We start from the raw sequence: 18,165 nt of genomic DNA on the forward strand, positions 1-18,165 counted from the left end.
TAATACTTATGCAGATGATCATCTTTGCCTTAAAAGCTTTCGCAGTAAAAACAAGAGAATTGATATGATCCACCGCTCTGTTTTCCCTAATGTGACTGCATGCACTTGTCCTAGCGGTTGGCGTTGTGTCGTGGTCCAGCGCACAGATTTGATGTCACGCGGATCTGCGTTTGAGCTCTAGCTATGCTACTTAGCAGTTGCGTGACCTTGAGTTAGTTACTTAAGTTCCCTGAGTATGAGTTTCCTCACTTGTAAAAGAAAGTTAATAAAAGAAGCTGCCTCATAGGTTTGTTGTGGAAATTAAATGAGATACTGAATGAAAAGTCAGCATTTAGGACGTGCTCAATAGATGGTAGCTGTGTACTTCCAACTTGTTTAGTCTCTATTTGGCAACATTCTGGCATCCCAGGACTGTAGAATTCTCAGGTTAGCTCTACATTGTAATGTTTAGCGATTTAAGTTTTAATTTGAAGGTTCCCTCTCCTGTTTCTACATTGCATGATTATAATGAGAATATTCTACACCACCATTTTTTTTTCCAGATATAAGTTTTACCATAATAAGAGTCAGGTGAATTTTATAATGTGATTTTTGTTTGATAACTTCCTTGCTAAATCATCATTTCCTATTATTCAAGAAGGAAATTTGAAATACAGTATGAAGACTCTCTAGGGCAGGGGTCCCCAAACTACGGCCCGCGGGCCGCTTGCGGCCCCCTGAGGCCATTTATCCGGCCCCCTGCTGCACTTCTGGAAGGGGCACCTCTTTCATTGGTGGTCAGTGAGAGGAGCATAGTTCCCATTGAAATACTGGTCAGTTTGTTGATTTAAATTTACATGTTCTTTATTTTAAATATTGTATTTATTTCAGTTTTGTCTTTTTACTTTAAAATAAGATATGTGCAGTGTGCATAGGGATTTGTTCATAGTTTTTTTTTTATAGTCCGGCCCTCCAACGGTCTGAGGCACAGTGAACTGGCCCCCTGTGAAAAAAGTTTGGGGACCCCTGCTCTAGGGAATAGTGGAAAAGGAAAAAAAAAAAAGCCGTGAAAGCCAATGAACTAATCTAGGAGTGGCCAGCAAGAGACGCCCCTGGGATAATACTATATTATCCCTCCCCTTTTTAAGATAATTTATTTTTCTATTAAGATCAACTCTATTGTCTCATTTGGGGTTTTTTGTTTTTTTTTTTTTGGACATCAACATTCACCTAAACCAGGAAACATTATTGATTATTCTGTGCAAGGCACAAAGACCCTTCACATCAGAGCGGATTTTCGGGTGGGTGACTATGAATTTTGAAAGTGTGGAGCGGACGAACAGAAAGCAATGGCACCTGAAAACTTCATTTACAACCCGTGTGCCTCCAGCTGCTCAATTGTTGTGACCAAAAACAGTGTCCGATCTGCAAGTGGAGTGACACCGCTCGAGACCGGTGTGCCCGGACACAGCCCAGAGGACCTGTGGGGCTGTCATAGCCCTCTCACCAACCTGCAACTGCGTTCAGACCCTGCACGTTGTCTTAATGCTGCCCACGCGTAGCGCTGCCGCCAAATTCAGTTCAGTTTGTCAAGGTTTTCCTTTGTTTGTTTGTTTGTTTGTTTGTTTTCTGCTCCAAGAAGACAAAGCTTGATGAGGTGTATAGCGTCCAAAACGCTGAGCTGCTCTGGCTGTGAACGCGGTAGGCTGGGGTAGCCCTGAGCATCCCCTGGTGGGGCCAGCTCCAGGCATGAATACATTTCTACTGAGCCATCTGAGTGTGCTACCTTGAAAATACAGACGAGGAAAATGGTCAGGGCCATAAAAAAGCAACAGGTTGTTTACAGATATCAGTCCTGAAGGGCCAGCCAGTATGGAGCGTGATTAACCGAAACTGCTCTTGTTCTTTTATTGACTCCGTAAGGCATTGATTTACTGTAGAAATAATCGTGTTATATTGCGGATGACTTTTCAGTGTTGTTTGGAGTCTTTTATGCCACTAAAACATTTCCTGGTTCACAAGGTGCCATGAACAGTGTGGCGGAGAATTTGCCGGGCTGGGAAATGAGGTGTGATCAGACTGATAACACGTTCTTTCAAGGAGCCATCCCCAGGGAAGTGGCGGAGGTTTATTAGACTCAGATCTGTATTTTGAGGGCATTCCATTTACAGACATCTAGGCTACAGTTTATGCTCCTTTACCACTAGAGTTCGTAGACACCTTGGTTGGTGCCTTAGTTCTGTCCCCTGGTTACACCCTTGGCTTTGCAAAGCCACTCTTCTCTGCCTTCGTCTCAGATGGAAGGGGAGCTCTCACAGGAGTATTAACTGTTCACACCAGGTCCTCTGTGTGTGGCCTGGGAGAGGTAGCCAACGCCAGTTTGAAGAGTGGGGCTCACTTCTCAGGAGCCCGTTTTGTGCCTTTGGCTGGAGGCTTCCAAGCAAGTGGTTGCCATCCTCGATCTGCTGCCGTTTAGGAACAGGAGGAGTGAAAGGTGTTCCCATAACACTGTGACTAGCTCCTGGGTGCCACAGGTCTGACCAAGGTGCCTGTGACCCAAGCCATGAGGGGCGTGGCAGGAACCGGCTAAAGCAGAACCAGGAACAACTACTTTGGGCTCCGCTCTTGCCTTCTCTCTGGAGAATTCTGCCGTCTGCTCAGATGTGGCACCAGCAGAGGGTCTAGCTGTGTCGGGCAGCAGGGAATCTGACTCGTTATCCCCTTCAGCACCAGAAGTTTCATAGACTTCTACTTCTCGTCCCCAAGGAGAAGAAAGACGGCCCCCTTCGTCTGCACCTGATAGGACAGAGCCCTATGTACACTGGAGATCCTTGCTCAGTGTCCACTGGACAGAGAGCCCTGCACACACCGGAGATCCTTGCTCCGTGTCCGGTGGACAGAGAGCCCTATGTACACTGGAGATCCTTGCTCAGTGTCCACTGGACAGAGAGCCCTGCACACACCGGAGATCCTTGCTCCATGTCCGGTGGACAGAGAGCCCTGTGTACACTGGAGATCCTTGCTCAGTGTCCACTGGACAGAGAGCCCTGTGCGCACTGGAGATCCTTGCTCCGTGTCCGGTGGACAGAGAGCCCTGTGTACACTGGAGATCCTTGCTCCGTGTCCGGTGGACAGAGAGCCCTGTGCACACTGGAGATCCTTGCTCCGTGTCCGGTGGACAGTGAGCCCTGCGCGCACTGGAGATCCTTGCTCCGTGTCCGGTGGACAGAGAGCCCTGTGCGCACTGGAGATCCTTGCTCCGTGTCCGGTGGACAGAGAGCTCTCTGAGCACTGGAGATCCTTGCTCCGTGTCCGGTGGACAGTGAGCCCTGCGCGCACTGGAGATCCTTGCTCGGTGTCCGGTGGACAGAGAGCCCTATGTACACTGGAGATCCTTGCTCCGTGTCCGGTGGACAGAGAGCCCTGCGCGCACTGGAGATCCTTGCTCCGTGTCCGGTGGACAGAGAGCCCTGCGTGCACCGGAGATCCTTGCTCCGTGGCCGGTGGACAGAGAGCCCTGTGCGCACTGGAGATCTTGCTCGGTGTTCAGTGGACAGTGAGCCCTGCGCGCACTGGAGATCCTTGCTCCGTGTCCGGTGGACAGAGAGCTCGGTGCGCACTGGAGATCCTTGCTCCGTGTCCGGTGGACAGTGAGCCCTGCGCGCACCGGAGATCCTTGCTCCGTGTCCGGTGGACAGTGAGCCCTGCGCGCACCGGAGATCCTTGCTCCGTGTCCGGTGGACAGTGAGCCCTGCGCGCACCGGAGATCCTTGCTCCGTGTCCGGTGGACAGAGAGCTCGGTGCGCACTGGAGATCCTTGCTCCGTGTCCAGTCATTAAGGAACCAGGTCTTCACAGCCAAAGTAGTGTCAGAACATGCATCACAGCGTTGAGAAATGATGATACTCTTAATAAGTACTACCTTATTGTCAGAAGATAACCTTGTAGATATTTACTACTTGAATCTTTCTTGAATTCTCTGGATGCATATCTCTTGGAGAGTTTTTATAACAAAACGCTTTAGTGGGAAACCTAATTATAATAACTTGAGCATTTTCCGTGCACATCTGATTGTTGCTACCGGACCGCTATTTTGATACGTGTGCTTTTCTGGACCCGTCAGAGGGAAGGCGGAAGGCGTTGCAGTTCCTGAGGACTTCTGCCGATAGCGTGATGGTAACATGCCGCGATCATGTGGCGGCTCTTCATCTGCCTGGCGTGGTGTGGCGTGGTGTGGTTTTCAAGTTGTGCGTCCTAGACAGGGTCCGTAGATAAAGTATGAGAGCAAGAAAGCATTATGTCCATTAGTTGAAATTGGCATCGTGTTGCCAAACTGTAATAAGCCCTTAGGGGACCTCCGTGTTGAAACTACTCAATTGAATGCTGCAATTTTCCATAACAATTTAAAAGGCCTGCAGGCATGCTGAAGTCCTAGCTGTGTCTTTCAGTTAACACTCTCTAACATGACCCCAAAGTCTCATTTACATCACAGCAATTAAAATATATTCCACATTACATGTTGACGGCTACATGCTGCAGAAAGAACCCACTGAAAGGCAGCTATTTTCCAGAAATAATCATGGAAAGCGTTGTGTTCATGATCTCTTCCCTGCATGGTGGTGTCATCATTACGTATGTATATACCCAGGGGGGAGTGGTGATTGTGAAAGGGGGTGGGGGGGCGGGGAGGGGGGGAGGCGGTGCAGTGTGGGCTAATTACAACTCGGAGTCCTTGCTGTTGGGTGGCTCACATGAAATTAGGCTAGTAGTCTCAGGTTCATAGGTGACAGGTGTCCATTATGCGAAATAATTATTGTAATCAGTGCTAATTGGCCCCCTACTGGTAGTTCAAAGGAGAGGGACCAAAAATTAAATGAGTATTAAAATACCACTCTTCCTGGCTGCAGAAGTGCTTCGCCCAGCCTCAGAGTGCAGGCGCGACGCCCGGTTGGGAAGGTGATGGAGAAGCAGAGTAGCGCTCACCCGAGGATGGCGGTTTTGTACGTTAGAGTCCTTTCCCGGGTGCTCCAAGTACGTTTTAAATCCTCTCGGAATGTGGATTAGAACTAGAACTAAACTGATACCCTAACTACTTTTTAATGAGATAAATAGCACATTAAATGACTTTTAAAGCAAAGCCACCATAGCCAAAATTAGATCGCATGTTCTCAAAGTGACTACTGCATCTCAGTAATGCCGTTCCTTCAAGAAACACGGACCAAATCGACTTACTCCAAACTGTTGTGTGGTTTAATATTTATTGAGTCGCTGCAATTTGCTAGCTCACCTGGAAAGCGTGGCTCTTGAGAACTGTTGAGGATACAACATCATCAGTATCTGAAACACGGTGGCTGGAGCCTCTTGGCGTGGCCAGCAGTTCATGGGAAACCAAGGAAACTGACTTTCTCCCCATGCCTGTCCAGCCACTGTCGCCCGCACTCCCCTTCCGTGGTCAGGAGGCACACCACAGGAGTCCTGCTTCAGCCGACACCTGAGAAGGCCGCGCTTTTATCCACTGCGCGGGTCCATTCTAGCCTCGTGCCTGACCTTACAGTGACCACCAGTAACAGCACGGAAAAGACATGTTTGTGATTGGGCCACGGACGTGCGGGTCTCTGGGCCAATGAGTGAGAGGGTTCTCCTTCCAGCAAACACAGCCCCTTCCTCCGGGTACCCCGACGAGGCTGGCCTAGTCCGGGCCATGCGTTACCCGACTCATAACATTATTTTTTATGAACATTGTAAATCAGGCACGTATTTGTCTTCATGATATGAAACATTCAGGAGATCCAGAACAGCTGACTAATTGGATATACTTCTTCCATTTCTGCTCGCCTCCCCGCAGACCTAACGGAAAGTCACGATGTCTGGCTGGGTCGCACACACATGCACATTCGGGTGTGTGGCTCAACGGGAGAGGTCAGGACAGCATATTCCTAGGTGAGGCCGTGCCAAGTCAAGCATGCTTATGTATCCTGATAGCGTCGCAGGAAAATTTGTTTAAAAGCAAACAATAAACACCAAAGAAGAAAAATATTAAAGAGAATCGAATCCTCTAGAGCAAGCGCACAGACTGCTTGCCAGACGAGCTGTGAAAATGTTGGGCCTTTTCCCCACGCCCTTAGGGACCGGTCCAGACCTCACCCTGCTCCCGCTGTCTGCACGGCGAGCCCAGAGGGTCTGCAGAGTTCTTTGGGCAAACTGAACTGTAGGACTGAACGCAAAGGTGTTTTGAAATCCTGGAGCCACTCAGGAATTGAACCGTCCTCCCCAGAGCACCGCCCTTCAAAGAGGAAGTAGGGTTCAGAGTCTCTGGGTCCCCATCTCCCTCGTCACTCCACAGGGAGATGCCTATGGAGCCGGACCCTCACCTGCAGCAGGGATCCAGAATGTTCTGCTCTCCAGGGGTCTGCGATGAAGGTGCCTTTGGCGGGTTTGGGGCTTTTTCAGGCTGAGAGGAAAACTATCTGGTGGGCAGTCTGCAGAGGATGTGTTTATTCTAGTAATTCTGCCTGCGGGTTTCAGAGGCATGAATGGCCGCAGTTATCCCTTACTCTCCAAATACTTGCCGGTAGTTATCAGATCTCCGTCTCGTTGTTACTAAAATAAACCTCACATAGTTCTTTCGAGCTGGAGACTCTTAATCAGTTTCATTGCCCCTCTTGAAAGTCCTTCCTGTGTTTGCCTACCGCCTTCTACTACCAAGACGTAAATATTTGGATAACAAAATTGATGAACTCATCTTGATGTTATCGGTATGGGAACTATGTTTTTTTTTTTTTTCCTCATTTCATGACATAGTATTTCTGAATAAGCGTATAAAAATTTGAAACTCAAATTCCATTCAAACACTTTAGCAAAATACCAGTTTCCCTGCAGATGTATAATCCCTGTTCTCAGCCCTCCAGGGATAGCTTTTACTCGTTTCTCTCATGCCAGCTTCCTCAGATAAGCCGGACGACACAGACATTATTCTTGGACACTGGACAGTGTCTTCTAATTTAATTAGCATAAGGGGTCCTTATCAAGAACGTGGTATGTTGTGTGCCGATGACTGTGCTTTTAAGATCGTGTTTCATTTAATCAGCAACATATCTTTATAAAATGGATATTGTCTTATGCATTTTAGAGAGTGGAGTACAGGAAACCAAATCCCAGGGAATTTAATAACCTGTCCAAGGTCATAAGTTATATAACTCGTAATTTGTGGCACTTGACTTTAGACATAGAATCTCTCTGATCAAAGACCTGTCCTGTATTTCTTCCTGAGTTGGAGTCGAGTAATACTTTTTTTTTTTTAGTTAAAAAATCAAGATAAGAACTTATTGGTTCAAAATCCTATTTCTCTCTCTCTCTCTCTCTCTCTCTCTCTCTCTCTCTTTCGGTCAGTTTTCTTTGATGTCACTTCAATGGCAAGCGGGCTTTTCCCACACATTGACAGAAATGGAAACAGGCTCCTTGTCTTCCTTTCCCCCGATTAGTAACTCCACTTTGGAGGGTTTCAGGTGGACACGTTCCCAGTAGGTTAGTCCCATGTCTGGGAGCTGACCAGTTAGCCTGAATTGGGTCACGTGTCCATTCCTGAACCAATCACTGAGATTAGGTGTAGTTAGTTCCCCAACCCCAGGATTGCGGTCTGCTCCCTCTGAACTGCTTGGAAACCAACATAACAATGTAAGAGAGAAGCGTTTATTCCGAGAAACACGGGGCATACAAAACTATCGGTAGAATCAAGATGGCGGTGATGGCGGTGAGCCACTCTCCTTTGGTAACTAAGGCACACAGCGTGGGAACCAAGTGCAGGAACCCGCGGTGAAGCGCTCCGAACCCCTATCTCTTTTATTTATTGATTTTATTTATTGCTTGTACATAGAGAGCAGGGGGGGCAGAACGAGAGGTCATTGCCTCACTCTAGCCGTTCATTGGTTGCTTGTTCTATGTGTCCTGACTGGGCAAGCAAGCCCTGGGTTTTGAAGGAGCAAACCCAGTGTTTACAGGTCAAAGCTTTATCAGGCCAGCCAAGTATTTTGTTCTTAATTGTCTTTTCCCCCAAAGAAGCTTAAAAATGTTTCCAGGACATATATTTTATCTTTTGAACTTGGCCTTGAATTCCCCACCTCTCCTGCTCAGTTGAATTTCACTTGCCTTTCACATTTGTCTCCCCAGTGCTGTGATCTCTGGACACTCAAAGACATGAGCATTTTAATATGACACCCTTTCTTGAGTTGGTTAGTACTGGAGTTGGTTGCAATGTGGTGACTGCTGAGGGTGGGCGTGCAGAAGGGTGGAGGGCAGATACCTGGTGATGGAGGGAGACTTGATGGGGGGGGGGGTGAACACACAGTACCGTGCACCGATGGTGTGTTACAGAATAAGCACCTGAGACCTGTGTGCTTCTGTTAACCAGTGTCGCCCAATACACTCAATGTAAAGCAAAAAAAAAAAAAAAAAATACTGGACCTGTTGACATCCTGACACGGTCAAACGCTTTGCTGTCATTTCTTTCTCTTTTAATTTCTCCTTTTTTTTTTTTTTTTTTTTTTTTTTGCCTTAATCTCCTTTTTGTTCTCAAGTTTAGAAGTAGAGTCGAGTGGTTAAGAGTACAGATTTGGAATTAAACTGAAATATGTTCGAATTCTGCTCAGCGACTTGCAGACGGTGTCCTTGGAGAAGTCAATGAATCTCTCCGGGCCATGGTTCTCTCGTGTGAAAATGGGGCTTATATTTCTTACCCAGCAAGGTGGCTGTGAGGATTAAGTGAGGTCATATATGTAAAGCACCTGGCATAATTTAAGCACTCCATAAATAATCAAGATTGAAATTAATAATTCATTGAGGAGCTTTTATGTCCACTCTTAAAGAGAGGAATATGCCCAGCACTTAGGGAAATAATATTAGCTCTTCATTTAAGAAGCTCCTACCATTGCACTCAGCATTCCCAACTGACAGCAGGTCCTCCCTGAGTCACTTTTATGACAGAGCAAGTGGTGGCTGTTTCTAAGCCATCTAGAAGGCTCGCTTCTCTATATTTCTCTCGTATGACTAAAGGTCTGAATTCGGAGCTGATGCTCCATAGGCCTGACAGCCTGACATTTTTGCAGAGAAATGGAAAGGCACCGTCTGAGAATGTGGGTCCCTGCTTGGCCACTCTGGTCATGTGACTTGAAAATTTGTATTAGTTACTCACATTTCCTCATGCAAGGAGCAGGACACTGTGTAATGCCTTTCCATCAGAAGAGTACATGAAACGATATCCAAGTTGTCCATGGTTGTTCCTTACCTAGTAGAGAGTGAAGGCGATTTGGGTCAACACAGTGTTGTCTACATGACACATAACTGTTTCATTGATTTTTTTCCCCTTTTAACCCAAGTAGTATTTTTGACAAAATGTTCAGAGTCCTGGCTCGTGCAAGTCATAGGTGAATAAAATGGTGGCCTCTGCATTCGGGGTTCTGCTTTAATTCATCATAAAAGTGCTTGAATAAATATGACGGCTATTGGTTGATTCAGGCAGGCAGACAAACTGAGAGATATTATTTACGCGTTATAGGTCTGCAAGGTAAGAATGCGGCATTTGGCTCAGCTGTATTAGATTCTAGGGTACCTTAGACATCTGTTCTGAATAGGGAGGTTATGGCTTTCTCCTTAAGCTATTTATACCATTGTAACTATGAACTTCTGTATTAATATATGTTACTATTATATATATTACTATTGTTCATAAACTTTATCAGGAGACACAACTTTACTTTTAATATCAAACTGTACAAATGAATGGCTTTACTTATTATTTAAAATAATAGAATATAGCCTGACCTGTGGTGGCACAGTGGATAAAGCGTCGACCTGGAAATGCTGAGGTCGCCGGTTCGAAACCCTGGGCTTGCCTGGTCAAGGCACATATGGGAGTTGATGCTTCCAGCTCCTCCCCCCTTCTCTCTCTCTGTCTCTCTCTCCTCTCTCTCCCTCTCTGTCTCTCTCTCTCTCCCTCTCTCTCTTCTCTCTAAAAATGAATAAATTTTAAAAATAATAATAATAGAATATATTCTCCCCTTACACTACTGGGTAAATTAGCCTCATTATCCGTATTTATTTTTCTTTTTTTATTTCTTCCCATTTCTTTTCCTTCTACATATAATTTTGAAAGAATTTTTAATGATTTGATCAGATTTAAGCCACTTTTCTTTTAGCCCGAGGCACTGTTCTATATATTTTCCAATTAAAAATGTTCCAGCATTCACTTGTTCGGTAGCTATTTTAGTATATGCCGCTATTTGTTTCATGATCAAAGTTTGCCTATTTGCTATTCGTAATAAAGAATGGAGGAAAATTTTGCATTTTAAAACAATAAGCTTCCTATTTATTATTCATTAAAGACATAAATATCTATACTTACATGAAAATGTTCACAATATGTTAAGTAAAAATGGGTTTCAAGATCATCCATATTAAATATATACCTATATATGACACATATATTTACACACATATACATAGAAAAAAAATCTGAAAAATGTTGTATGCAATCTTTTTAATAGTTTGGGGGCACTTATTTGTATTTTCTAGTTTTCACAAAGAATATTGCTGCTTGATACATGATTCAAATGAAAGCAAAGCGCGAATTGGGAGTGTGCATTAGACACAGTTGAAGACTAGCCTCCAGCTCCCTGTCTCAGTAGGTGGCCCTCTGTACCCATCTCACCCGCATGCTCAAGCCCGCCCCCTGGTGGTCATGCTCCGTTCTCCTCCTCCCACGCCTCTCTGCCCATCACAGTCCTGCTGACCACACTTCCCAGCTCCCCGCCCACCCATCCATCCACTTCTCCAACTCTCCAGCGCATTGCAGGCTCCCTAGTACAAGATACCTTGCCTAGACATCTGCAAAAACAAACAGAAAAACCAAAAACCTGCCTATAAATTCTCCTGCTTCTGCTCCAGACCTACTTCCTCCCTGCCCTCCACACTTCAGCCAGAGAGTGCCTGCCCAATTGGAAATGCGACTGGTCCTGCCAGTGTCCCGTTCCAGCCTGTCCAGTAGTCACCCGCTATGCTGGAACATGAAGAAACTGCTGGCCGGCCCTGTGCAGCTCTGCCTCTGGCCCTCAAGGGCTTCCTGGCCTCATCGCCCCTTGCTCCCTCTGCCCCAACCCTGTTAGCATTGGCCATCGAGGCTGGGTCTTCTTTTAACATGCTGCGTCTTTATATTTAACTATGTTTCTTGGAAGCAACATATATAAATATATATATATTAGATATATATCATTATATATAGATATTATTATACAATATATTTATATAGTATATATTTATATAATTATATATATATTATATATATATTATTCAATCTGAAAATCTCTGAATTAACTGAGCATTCAAACCTTCTCCATTTAAAATGGTTATTGGCCCAGCTAGGTTTAAGTCTATCATCTTGATACTTACACTCGGTTGGCCCTGTATGTTCTTTGTTCCTCTTTTCCTACCGTCCCTGGATTGATTGAATAGTTTTTATCCTTCCATTTTCTTATGATCCCATTATTTCTTTTGTTGTTGGCTGATTAGTGCTTTTTGCTTTATTTTGGTGGTTGCTTTAAGTGTTTAAAGTACGATACCTTTAGTGTGACACAGTCTACCTTGAGGTGGTATTATACCACTTCACACAGAGTATAAAAACCTTACAGTAGCGTATACTTCTATCTCTCCACTTCCTTCCTTTAGGCTACTGTTGCAATTCATTTTAGTCACACATATGTTACAAAATACATATGTCACACATATGTTATGGTGGCCTAACAATGATTTTCTTTAAGTGGCCATCTATCTTTTAAAGAGATTTATATAATGAGAACAATATCTTACACATTTCAGTATGTAGCTACCACGTCCAGGGCTGTTCGTTCCTTCATGTAGGTCTGTATTGCTGTCCCGTGTCATTTTCCTCCTGCCTAGAGGAAACCCTTTATGGCTTGCATCACATCTCTAGTAATGAGAGAACTGATGGTCAATTCACTATGTCTGAAAAGGTAGTTATTGTGCCTTCATTTTGAGAGATAATTTCGCTGGGTATAGATGTCTGGGGTAGTGGTCGGCAAACTCAATAGTCAACAGAGCCAAATATCAACAGTACAACGACTGAAATTTCTTTTGAGAGCCAAATTTTTTAAACTTAAACTATATAGGTAGGTACATTCCTCATCGAGGTAGCGCCCGTACGTGCTATTTTGTGGAAGAGCCACACTCAAGGGGCCAAAGAGCCACATGTGGCTCGCGAGCCGCAGTTTGCCGACCAGGGGTCTAAGATGATCTTTTATTTTTTCAGTACTTCAAAGATGTTTCTCTACTGTGGTCTTGCCTGCATTGTTTCCAGTGAGAAACTCCTCTATATAATATGCCTTTTTCCTGTCTCTGCTTTTCAGATATTTTAATGGTTGGTTTTAAAACTTGAGAATCAAATGCCTCTGTGTAATTTTATTTGTTTTTTTTATTTATTTCTGTGCTTGGGGTTTAGTGACATTCTGGGGGTTTAGTGACATTCTGGCATCTGTGGGTTTGTAGTGTTTTGTCCAATTTGAGAGTTTTTCAGTTATTATTATTTTTTTCAAACTTTTTTTATGTTCACTTTTCTCTGTGTTTTCCCTTCAGGGCCTGGAATTATATCTATATTGTCTTCTTGAGGGAGTCCCACATCTCATTTACTTATTTATTCTTTCTCAGTGCTTCATTTTGTGTAGTTTCTGTGACTGTATCTTTAATTCTTTAAGCTTTTCTTCTAGTTGCAATTTCTAATCTGCCAGTCACCCCACTCTGTGCATTTTTACCTCCAACGTGGTAGTTCCATCTCTAGAAGTTTGATTTGGGTCTTCTTTTTATGTCTCCAGTGTCTTCCTTTAATTATATGAACATACAGAGTATATTTATAACTGTTTTCGTATCCTTGTCTATTCACGCGAACACCCGTATCAGTTCCAAGTGACTGATTTTTCCTCATGGTTTTCCTGCCTCTTGGCATGCCCACTAATCTTTGATGGGGTGACCGGCATTGTGAGTTTTACCATGTTGAGTGCTGGCTACTTTGGTACTCCTGTTCTATTCTTGAGCTTTGTCTGGGACAGTTAAACTGCTTGGAAACAGTTTGCCCCTTTCTGGTCTTGAGTTTAAGACTTTTAGATCGGACCAGAACCATGGTTATTCTAGTGCTAATTATTCCCTACGACCAAGATGAGACCTTTCTGAGTTCATTGCCTAATACATTATGAGAAAATTTTTTCCCCAGCCTGGCTCATGGGAAGATATGGTGTTCTTGGCCTGTGTGAGCTCTGGATGTACTGCTCCCTGTCATTCAGTGGTCCTTTATGGGTCAGTTTTTGTTTTTATGGGTCGGTTTTGCCTTCGGAGTCCAGGTGGTAATGGCTGGAGATTGAGATGACTTGGGGCGCTGTCAGATTCTCGTAGGTAGAGGTGAGGAATGCCGCTAAGCATCCTACTAGAGGAGAGCCCCCAGCAAAAAGGAATTGTTTCATCTAAACTGTCAGTAATGCTGCGGTTGAGAAACTCCACTGTGATCCTTTCAAATCATCCTCTCCCTGGCCTCCAGCCATCTCCTCACACACATGTGCTGATCATTATTGTGCTGAGTCCACAAGAAGGACCCTCCGCAGACTTCCACAGCTTGTTCTCCACACAGCTTTCTTTTCTCCAACACTTGGCCCTGCAAATCCTGATCATCTGGTCTACCAGACTTCCCGCGTGGTCTCTCTGGCTTAGGAACTCTGCTGGGCTCTTTGCACAGTCCTTCTCCCTGTGCTATAGCCTGGAAATTCTCTCAAGGAAGTGACCAAGGGTCATCATCAGGGGCTGATCTTGTGAGTTTCCCATTTCTCAAGGTTCACTATCCTTCAGTAGTTCATGTAAATGTCTTGAAAGTGTGTGTCATGCATTTTGTTGTTGTTACTATTCAGACAGGAGGGTACATCCAATTTTTTGTTTTGCCATCTTGTCTGGAAACAGAAGTTGACCTCTTTCTTTATTGGCATCACTGTCAAATGATCTCTTACTTCCTGTCATGTTTAAGGAAAACAACCCGCCTTACTTTATCCTTATCAACCACTCAGTATTTACTATGTTTATTTTTCTCTTTACCTGTATTTTCTCAACAATCATCACTGTTGTTACTCATATTAGACTCTCTTCCCCTACGTTTCTTTTCAGTTTTATGTCTTCACTTTGTGCCTTAAACACAACAGCTAAATTTACTTCCATTCTTCTGTTTGAAACATGTAAGCTCGGCCTGACCTATAGTGGCATAGTGGATATAGTGTTGACCTAAAACACTGAGTTCTCTGCTTAGAAACCCCGGGCTTGCCCGGTCAAGGCACATACAGGAAGCAACTACTATGAGTTGATGCTTCCTGCTCCCCCCTCCTTTCTCTCTCTCTCCTCTCTAAAAAACAAAAAATCAATAGATAAAACCTTGAAAGGAAAATATAAGCTCAAACTTTACATATGCTTGAGTTTAGCATTCCAAAAAAAAAAACAAAAACAAAAAACAGCACCATAATATGATTTTATTTTTGTGCTTAATTATTTCAACACTCTGATTTGTACATTTGCCTCAGAAAACAAAATTTTTCCTAAAATGAACAATAGCAATTGATTTTCTCTTATGGTCAAGCTCACTATTTAAGAAAGAAAACACTTTGAAATTCTTATGATGTACAAAGTTGTATTTACTGTTTGATTAGCATAATTGGTAATAAATCATCAATACTAACTTATTAAGGAAAACATGAGTTTTGCATAACAAAAGGAAAAATTGTCTTAGTATTGTGTATAAAAAAATTTAGATTTTTAAAATACAGGGTGGAGCAAATGTAGGTTTACAATTGTGAGTTGTATTGGGAGTAAATTAGTGTTTCTCTAAAGTCTGATTATTCTTTTGTGAGGTCTCTTCCAAACTATAATGAAGTTAGGAGGACAGTGTATGCAGAAGTTTTTCAGAATAACAACAAGAAATGTGTAATTCTTACAAAAAAATTTTTTTAAAGAAGAGAGGCATGAATGATAGCAACCAAAAGATTATTTAATCCTTTCGGTTTGGATGCTTGTTTTCATTTCAGTTGCTAGATAAACACATAAGCTCATGGAATTTTTGAAGTACAGATGATTTTAGGCATGTTTATCATAGGCCTGATAAATTTAAATCAAAGATTTTAAAGACAGAGAGAGTCCAAGTAAAATCAGATTACTTCCTCCGGTGCCATTTTAAAATGTTTCTTTGGAATTAGGATCATGTTATGAAACAATGTAATAATGTCAAGTTCTCTAGCCAAGTTTCAAAGCATGTTTAAATAATATAGCTCAAATAGAGAATGTGATCACCCAAAGTCTAGTGTCCCCAAATCAGGGGCCGCCTGGCCACCCTTTTAGTCAATCAAATACATTGCAGGAGTTTAAGAAAAGACAAATAGCCATATAATGGAATTTGCTTTATGACCAGCTGTGTTTTCTTAAAAAGTGTTATGGTTTTTACTGAGTTGTTTTTCAAGGAGCTAATAAAAACTAACCAAGTCAGTTTGATATTGTCATATTCTTGTAGCCAGTTCAATCAAAAGTGTTTGGTTGGCCCTGGCCAGTTAGCTCAGTCAGTTAAGAGCATCGTCCCGAAATGACAAGGTTGTGGATTCAATCCCTGTTCAGAGCACACACAGGAAGCAACCAGTAAGTGCACGATTGAGTGGAACAACAAATGAATGCTTTCCCTCCCCTCCCACCCCCCTTCCTCTCTCTGTCTCTATAAAAAAAGAAAAAATTAAGTCCTGGCCAGATAGCTCGGTTACTTAGAGCATCGTCCCAGAGCACAGAGGTTGCCAGTTCAATTCCCCAGTCAGGGTACATACAGGAACAGCTCAGTGTTCCTGTCTCCCTCCCCCACCCCCTCTCTCTCTCAAAAAAAGTATTTGGTCAACTCTCTTCCTAATACTTTCCTTATTTTTCAAAAGCCCTGCCCATGAATGAAGCTAAGGTCCTATGCATGGAGTGCTTTATGCTAACTAGCCTCCCTCCGTGACCCTCTTTTTGATGTAGGGCTATGCAGTGTCGTCTAAGGGCCCCAACAATTCAGTGCTAGATAAGCAGCTGCATTTTTTAACTTCCATATTCAGCCTGGAGTGCGGGAGAGAACGCAGAGAACTGCCCTTTGAAGTCGTATTGAACTCACTGACTTCTATCAGAGGGAAATCACTGGTTGCAGACATATTACAGTGCAGATTAAATCCTTGAAGAGTTTGAATGATGTACAAAAATGGAAAGACAGATGCAAAGGACTTTGTATAGTGTTTGAAATCCTATGATCAAAATGTCTTCGCCTTTGATGGTTTATTTTGAACACTGTATCTTAATTTATCATGGCACTTTAGAATTGCTTCACAAATAAAGAAAACTCAGATATTTGGCGCTAGCGATGTTCTATAAAGCTCGAGAGTACCTAACATTATCTTTTCATCACTAGTTTTTAACATCATATTGTTATTGATTTGTAAATCTTCATAATATCACCATGAGGATGCATCTTTACTAGTGATGATATGTGTTCATATTACTTTGTTAAAGAACTTATTGGTTATCTAATGGGAAAGATTGTAAAACGGCATCATGAACTATATGAAAAACAGAATACTCTTAAAATTCATAGATCCAAAGGGACAAATAAAGACAGAATGAAAATATGCATAGTCTATCTAACACAGACATTGGCACATTTTTCTATAAAGACCCAGAGAATATATGATTTAGATTTGGCGGGCACTCAGGTCCCTGTTTTAGCTTCCTATGGCTCAAGTCACAAATGATCACACACTTGGTTGTTTTAAACAACCAAAATTGATTCTTTCAGTCCTGAAGGCTAGAAGGATGAAATCAAGGTGTTGGCAGGGCACTCTCTCTCTCTGAAGTTCTAGGGAAGAATCTATTCCGTGAGTCTCTCAGCTTCTGATGGTGGTTGGCAACTCTTGGCCTTCCTTGGCTTGTAGCTGCATCCACCAGTCTCTGCCTCGGGCCTCACGCTGCCCACATCCCCGTCTGTCTGTGTGTCTCTGTGTCCGAATCTCCCTCTTCTGTCTCTTATAATCATACCAGTCATTGGGTTTAGGACTCACCCTAATCCAGTATGACCTCAGCTTAACTTGATTATAACTTCAAAGGCCATATTTCCAGATAAAGTTACATACACAGATACTAGAGGTTAAGACTTCAACACATAATTTTGGGAGGCACAATTCAATTTACTGTCATCTCTGTTACAACCACCCGATTCTGTCTTTGTAGATGGACACAACAAGGACAATGCATAGAGAAATGCATGTGCTGTGTTCATAAAACTTTATTTACAGAAACAGGTAACGGATCAGGTTTGGCCCACAGACTAGAATTTCCCAGTCAGTGACTGTTCTAACTAATTCAAGTGAAACTGCAGCAGCAGCAAAAAAAAAAAAACCAACCAAAAAAAACACAACACAATTTTCTCTTGCTTTGATCAGTTAATTTTTAAAGTTTAAAAAATGCACACATAAGTGTATATATAGAAACACTTCTTTTAAAATAGGTGTCAACTTGAGACAAAAAAAAAATGGAACTTTTATAATGATCTCAAATCCCAAAGCTCTGTTCCTAAAAATGCTTGAGTTATAGTATTTTTCTAGTCACTCAAGAGCTTTTTGATGATCATTTAGTATGAGGGTCTGTGTGGACTTTCAGCCAATGGGATGAGGGCCACTTTGGAACAAGATTTTCATTGCACTCAGACATATTTACTCATTCTGTTAGAAAGTACTTGTTAGCCCCACTAAATGTACACTCCATGGGCACAGGGACCTTGCTTTATTCAATGTGTGTCCTCAGCAATAGAAGAAACCCTAGCATGTAATTGTCATTCAATAAATATTTGTCTAAAGCAACTTGTTTGCTAGAATAAAAATGGTGAATTGGTGCGTTGTTGTTTTAATCCTATTGTATAAATATTGTCTTGTCACCATACCTTAAAATTAATTAATGTCTTAAACTGAAAGGAAAGCTAGGATCCCAATATCTAGAAATCTAATTTCTATTCAGAGCTCTTAGAAGAATTTAGAAAGAGAAGAATGCGAGTAATAGGCCAGAAGGGGTCACTGGGTATTATTTTTTTTTAAATTATATT

The 18,165-nt window shown here is 42.9% G+C and overlaps 1 protein-coding gene across 6 annotated transcripts in view; it reads left to right on the forward strand.

Annotated features, from left to right (window-relative positions):
• The window catches only part of TENM3 (teneurin transmembrane protein 3), a 615,102-nt gene that overhangs the window by 152,515 nt on the left and 444,422 nt on the right, over nt 1-18,165 (forward strand). The gene's annotated exons all lie outside the window — the stretch shown is intronic.

The sequence above is a fragment of the Saccopteryx leptura genome, chromosome 4, assembly GCF_036850995.1.
Source record: "Saccopteryx leptura isolate mSacLep1 chromosome 4, mSacLep1_pri_phased_curated, whole genome shotgun sequence".
NCBI lineage: Eukaryota > Metazoa > Chordata > Mammalia > Chiroptera > Emballonuridae > Saccopteryx > Saccopteryx leptura.